The sequence below is a fragment of the Protopterus annectens genome, chromosome 5.part1 (assembly GCF_019279795.1).
Source record: "Protopterus annectens isolate FY-2018-M chromosome 5.part1, PAN1.0, whole genome shotgun sequence".
NCBI classification, from domain to species: Eukaryota; Metazoa; Chordata; order Ceratodontiformes; family Protopteridae; genus Protopterus; species Protopterus annectens.
Window position 1 is genome coordinate 67,375,618 of NC_056736.1, and position 6,875 is coordinate 67,382,492.

Below are 6,875 nucleotides of genomic sequence, written 5' to 3' on the forward strand. Positions count from 1 at the left end.
TCTGAGACCAGTACAAGTGAAGGTGGTGATTTTGTCACCTGGCAGCAGCTGACAGGGCTGGTGGAGGATATAATGGAGTGGGGCCTTGGTGCCCAAAATGGCAGTGTTGAATTCTCATTGCTAAATCAATGCTACATCCAACACTGACCCAGGCAACTGACACAGGAGAATGTGATGACAGTTCTGAGATTCTCTCTGTTGTCAAGCTGGTCATGGATAACATTCCTCTCTTTAGAAAAATACACAAAATGGACACCTGTTCCACAAAAAAATTATGCTTCATACAAAGCTCTCCACTTCACCTGTGTGTCATCTTGGCACATTTGATATGGTCCAGTTGGCTATACAACATAATTCTGGTGTTGTTTACCATCCCTGGTGTGGTGACTCTCCCAAGTCATGAAATTCTTTGTACAATTCAACATTTATGCTGTGAAGTGGATATCTATAGTGCACTCCCACTACCCTCCTGCAGATTCCTGTATTATTGTCTCAGCATTTGCCAATGCTGAATGATGATGAACACTGCATACCTTTCTATTGCAAAAGCTGAAGATTTTAATTTCAGCTGCGGTAGTCTGATTATTTTTTTTTACAAATGTGCTTAAATCTGCTATGCAATGAGAAAACAGAGTAAAGGCAGACTAAATGCAGTACTGTGAAATAGTTACTGTAACATTTATTAGGCTGCTGGATGTAATGGACTGGAAGTTCCAATGTGGTTTGTTGAGACAATTCCTGTATTTGCAGACTGATATTTCTGCATAGTGTCATGGGTTCAATTACAGCTGTAAGTCAAATTATAATTTGACCTGCAGCTGTAAATCAAATTATAATTTCATGATATTTCATATTCCTATCATATAATTAGCAACAAATATCAGTACTTCTCTTTATTCACAACATTTCATTAACATACCATTTTAATAATTAAGCAATATATTGTTTGCAAAAAACATTGCAGTTCCAAGAGGGAGACTTATCCTGTTTATGTCTTAATGCTGGTTGTACTGTCCTACCCCTTCTTGCTCCCTATAACAAGCACTTTATTGTACAGATCATGACAGCTTAAAAATGAGGTAATAAATAAGAGTAGCATACCATACAGATGATCCTACATGTTCCACAAAAAATATTGTTTCTATTCCTCTCTCCATCTGGCTGTTTCTCTCTCTTTTCACCTTTACTGCTTCAGTAAGTTGTCACTGTCCTTCCATTGCGATATTTAAATGGTGTGAAGTAAGAATTCTTTTCTGGCGTGAGGTGATTATGCTTAGATATATAGATTGATTTTTGACTGCTTTCAAGGGTTCTAATCCAGGAATTAGCTAAGTGTTACTGGCTGTTTTTAGTACAGCATTTCATGTGTAGCTGTTACCTACATATTGCTATGAACCAACATTATTCTGCTTCTTTCATGTTACTTGACCCCTGCCTCCCTCTCCACCTGTCTCTAGTTTCTTCGTTTTGTGTCATTAGTCTTCCTCCTCTGCATTTGCACAATGTCTGGTGCTGAGCACCACCTGAAGTTGAGGCTAAATGGAAGCACACAGCTCATGGCAACATCTCGTGAGTTTTTACCTTCAGCCACATTACTCTGGTGCCCTTCATGCTGCTGTGCTTGGCTACATATATAGTCCAGTTACTCTATTTCTCACAAATATAAAGATTTGTATGTACAGCTTATGATGACAAGAGAATAATGAAAAGTAATGCACATATTCTTGTTTTCTGCAATCTGCTGTCACATGGGAACTATCTGAAGTATGGCTTCCTACATGGTGTGTCCAGATAATACTCACGTCTGTAGGCATTTCTTTGAATGCTTTCAAGGTTCAAATCCATATGCATACAAACGTGTTTTTCAATGTTTTATCTGACTCCTGTGGCTATAAATGTTGGCTACACCTTTCCTTAACACACCATTATCCTTCTGCTACATTAATGTGCTGCTCGCTATAATGAAACCTGTCTTGTACAGATCTTGCCTGAATAATGTTACTGTTTGCTTTATCAGTATAATTATTCAGGCAAGATCTGTACAAGACAGGTTTCATAATAGGGAGCAGCACATCAAACAGTAACACAACACAAATATGTGCAGAAACATAGCATGAACTAGTGTGCTATTATGTCTGTATTGTATATTCTTGTCATTAACTGTTGACCTCTCCCACCACTTCTGTGTCATCCAATAAAGCACTTTGACTCCAAAATGTTTAAATAAGCTATGTTTCTATCAGCAATAACATGCATGGTTCCTGCATGTGTTTTATTATACACCTTTAGCATTCATATAAAGATTGACTAAATGTAGCTGTCATGACAAATGTGTAAATCGTGAAACATGAATCACAACCATAACATAACTCTGTTCTGTATTCTAGCAGATTCACATATGGTTGTATGTGTATAATGCATCTTTATGCAAAAGTCTGCAAAGAGCACCATAGACTAGAGCTAAACATCAACACCTCAAAATATGATTACACATGCACTAATACTTTGCCATCAGCCACACAACTGAGCTCAGCAGCAATGCATTTCAGGCAGAAAGTAAAACATAACAATTTACAACTAATTCTTTGTTTAGGTGGCACAATGCTTGTATGTCAATATTGAATTTTGACAAGTTATCTTGATTTCAGAATGAGGTTGACTCAATTCAGTCTGTTAGTGAATGTAGGCACTTGCAATTGTGTTCAGAATTCTCCTGTGGTGCTGGCTGTTGATACTGTGCTGCATAGGTTGTGTAGCTACGGGTCCACTATGTAATCTTGAAACACTGAAATCCCGAATTTCAGTATTTTGAAATTACATAGCTGAAAACTCAAAGTTCCGAAATTGGCAGAAGTGCAAAATTCAAAATCCCGAAGCATGGAGATGTTGAATTTCCGATTCCGCTGGTGAGGTGTGTGCATGGATGGGTGGAAGTGTGGATAAGTATGTATATGTAAGTGTGTTGGTTAGGGGCTTTAGTGTGTGTAAGTGTGGGTTGTGACTGTGATGTGTGTATGTGAGGGACTGTGAAATGTGTGGGTGTGAGTTTTGTTTGTGTGGTTGTGCGATCTCAGAGTTAGAATATATAAGTGGGGGGTGTGGGAGGCACAGCCCCCACATGGGGAGTGCAGGGGTGCTTGCCCCCTGCTTATCTGTAGTGTAGAATCATTTATTTGATTGTGGGGGGAGTTGTGTGTGTGTTTATGTGTGTGCTGTATGTGTAGCGTACCTTCGGGATTTTGAATTTCGCGGTTATGCGGTTTCGGAATTGTGTGTTGTGGTTGGGTTTTCGGCTATGTAATTTCGAAATACTGAAATTCTGGATTTCAGTATTTCAAGATTACATAGTGGACCCATAGCTACATATGTAGGTAGTTCAAGTCCATCCTTGTTTAAATAGTGTGACTGTGATTACTATTATATACAGTTGGCTAATTCACATTCACTGTTAGCTACGCTTCCACTTATGTATTTACAGTGGCACTGTGTTACACTAGCAAATTCTACCCTCCCCATGGAAAATACATTTTTGGCAACAAAATTCTTAAATAATGCTTACATGACTGCAAGATTTCACAGTTGTAGTGCAACGTCTCCTGTGGTGCATGATTCTGACACTGTGCTTTGTGAACTGTATACCTACATATGTAGGAGGTTTGAGTCCAGCTGTGAGTGTGTCTTTTCCTCTCATACTGTGCACAGCACTCTTGAAATACATAAATGATGTATAGCTGTACAGTGTTATTGTGCCCTTTGACCACTTTTTAGCATAAACATCCAGCTAATAAACAATGGCGATGTCATTCAATCAACTGTGCACTCTCACAGTTGTACTGCTACATAGTGTGTGGTGCTCGTGATTTAGGTGCTAACCAGCTTGTAATCTTAAGTAGTTTGATATCCAGCCATTACTACTCAGACTACATTGAGTCAGTCTTATTGTGACTGTACATGTCACTAACACTGTTGTCAAACACATCTGCTGGTTATATGTATAGATGATAACGCCTCGTATAAAAAGCTATGATATTTTTTCACATAGCAATGCTTTTGTTAAGAGTGCTGACGTGATTACATTTTCCTTACACAATGGCTGCAGTAAGTGTTTTCCTCTGGCACAAGAAAAGTGAAACAGTATTCTGTATGTTTTTGCCTTACTACAGCAATTGCAGACACACATATCCCTTGCAGCAACAACATGATGTAATGCCTTGAAATACTGACATATCTCATAACTGCAGTGACATGTCTACTGTGGTGCATTCATTCACTACTATATCATGTCTTTTCTGTAGTCAAATGCTGAGGAGTTCAAAACCTACATTCAGTGCCTGTTAGATTTGTGTGGCCTTATACTGCAATGCAAGAATGGCATCCACCACAGTTATAATATGTACATTAAGAGTGGGAGAGGCCTTCCCCATCCCTGTTATCTCAAAGAGATTGCTTGTGATACAGTCACATGATGTAATGATTAAGCATAGAAGGAGTGTCATAGTTGTGTTAAGATTTCCACTGTGGTGCTTGTACTTCATCCACATGTTATTAGTCAGAAGACTTACATAGCTGGATGCTCAGTTCCAGAAAAGGGTAACATTTTATGAATGTACTGAAGTTACACAAAGAACTTTATATCTAGTTATTTGTGTTCATGTTTATTTTGGACAAAGATTTATAATCACATGTTGTGATTGTATGGCAGTGAAAGGGTTGTTTGGGGCATGTCATGCTGTGAGTGTTCCTGTGGTTTGTGCATTGAGTACTGGCTTGTGTATCATACTTGTACAGATATAATGTGGTTCAATTCTGGGACAGTGTATGTACTAAATGATATAAACAGATTACTTGGTAATGAAGCATTGATATGGCATTGCACACTACTGTGTGATCAGCAACATCCATAGTGCCTTTTCAGCATTCTGACTAAATCAGCTCGTCCAAGTTATATTTGTAACTCCTTTCTTACTTCACACATTGATTTCAGTTATTTGTGACAGCCTCCATTGCTATCTGCTGTGGCACATGCAGTCAATACAGTGGTCAATAGAGTGACTAGTGTCATAGGCAGGGGTTTGAATCTGGTAAGATCTGTCTGTCAGGCAATTGTGTCAGACAGCAGCTGCTTGCACACAGAAAATAATTATGACACAGATGGCCACCTTTTCCAGGTCTTGTCCTACAAGGTAGGACATCCAGCCTCTTTATGGTAGGAAAGTGTTATAAGCCCTTTAAGGATGTGCTTCATGACACAGCCAATATGCAAATTTCTGTGGCATCCATTTCAGATATGCATCTGTCCAATATCTGTCCTGGCATGTGCTCAGAAATGAAAAGATACAAATGTTTAGCATGTCATTCATTGCTCAGAGGCATTAGTTATTTTCAAAATTAAGTTCTCGATTGCGTCTTCATCTAAACATTTCTTTATTACTGCAATTTGTTTCTTTACACTGTAGAGCTTTATGGCAGATGAGGGCTTACATAAAACATTTCTTATTATAGTGCATGCTGCTAGATCATCACAAGGTGTGATTGGGCCACTGTTATGACACTTTCTTGTGTGTTGGTGCTGTTGAATTGCTGTTATGTTAATGTTCCCTGTAATTCCTTGTGAGAATGCCCAGTACAACAATGTATGAGATGTGTGCCATTTACCAATGGAAAACTTGAAATCATGACATGTCATCAGATCTGTGTTGTCATTTGTCACTTATGTATGTTAAGTGTAATTACATCACTATTTAGCACTTACATGACTATACAACACGTTTATAGATGATACATCCCTTTCCTATGGGTGTCAGTAGCATTTATTGGCAAAAACATGTCCCTTTCTGATGTGCGTGGCACAACAGCTGTCAGGTTCATTTCTTCTTGGGCATACATGCTGAAGTGGAGAATACAACAGTGGTGTCAGATGGCAGGAAAGTGCTGTAAGCACACATAAATTCTCTGTATGTTGTTCTTCTTTCAGCTTTTCCCGGTTAGGTGTCGCCACAGCAGAACTCCGGTCCGCTAATAATTGGCAGTAGATTATTTTGGTGCCGAGGTGCCAGCTCGATGCCCAACCTTCAACAAAGGCACGCCCATTCTACGCATGTCTTTTGAATGCCACTTGACCGCAGGGAGGACATGCAGACTCCACACAGAAGGTGCTCCAGCTGAGAATCGAACGGGAGAACCTCTTGCTGTGAGATGACAACGCTACTGCTGTATGTACATCTCATATGCTATAACTACAATCTATGCATTTAGTCCATAAGGTATCTACTGTCCTTGCCAACTGTTATCTCAAATCAGCATTTTATTAACATGTATATCACATTAAATCCCCTTTGTTACACTGTAGCTTTATTTTATTAACATGTATATCACATTAAATCCCCTTTGTTACACTGTAGCTTTAGCCTAGGTCCTCTCACATTCTTTGTTAGCATAGCATGCCAGTTTTTTTTTTTTTATGTGCACATCAAGCATTGTCATTGAGATTAATTATCATTATATCAGTACAGCAGTATTTATGTTACAGATGTTTCTTTGATGATTTTGCACATTTGCCTGCAGTATCTGAATAATTTTCCCCAGTTCCCCTCCCTCTTAATTATTTCTGCAGTACAACCAATGTTATTTGCATACAATTCCCCCATTTCACTTTTCCTTCTTTAGAAATCTTTCAGTTAACTTGCCCGTAGTATTTCTGAGATACAGTGCATACTTGTATATTAGGTTTGCCTATAGGCCATCCTGTGCTCATGCTTGCAAACACCTTTCCATGGCCTCAAGCACTATTGTTGGCCATAAAAAGGTGCTTGCAAATGTGTAGTCCTGATGAACAGCATGCATATTCGATTTGTGCACGTGCTCGTTGTACTAAC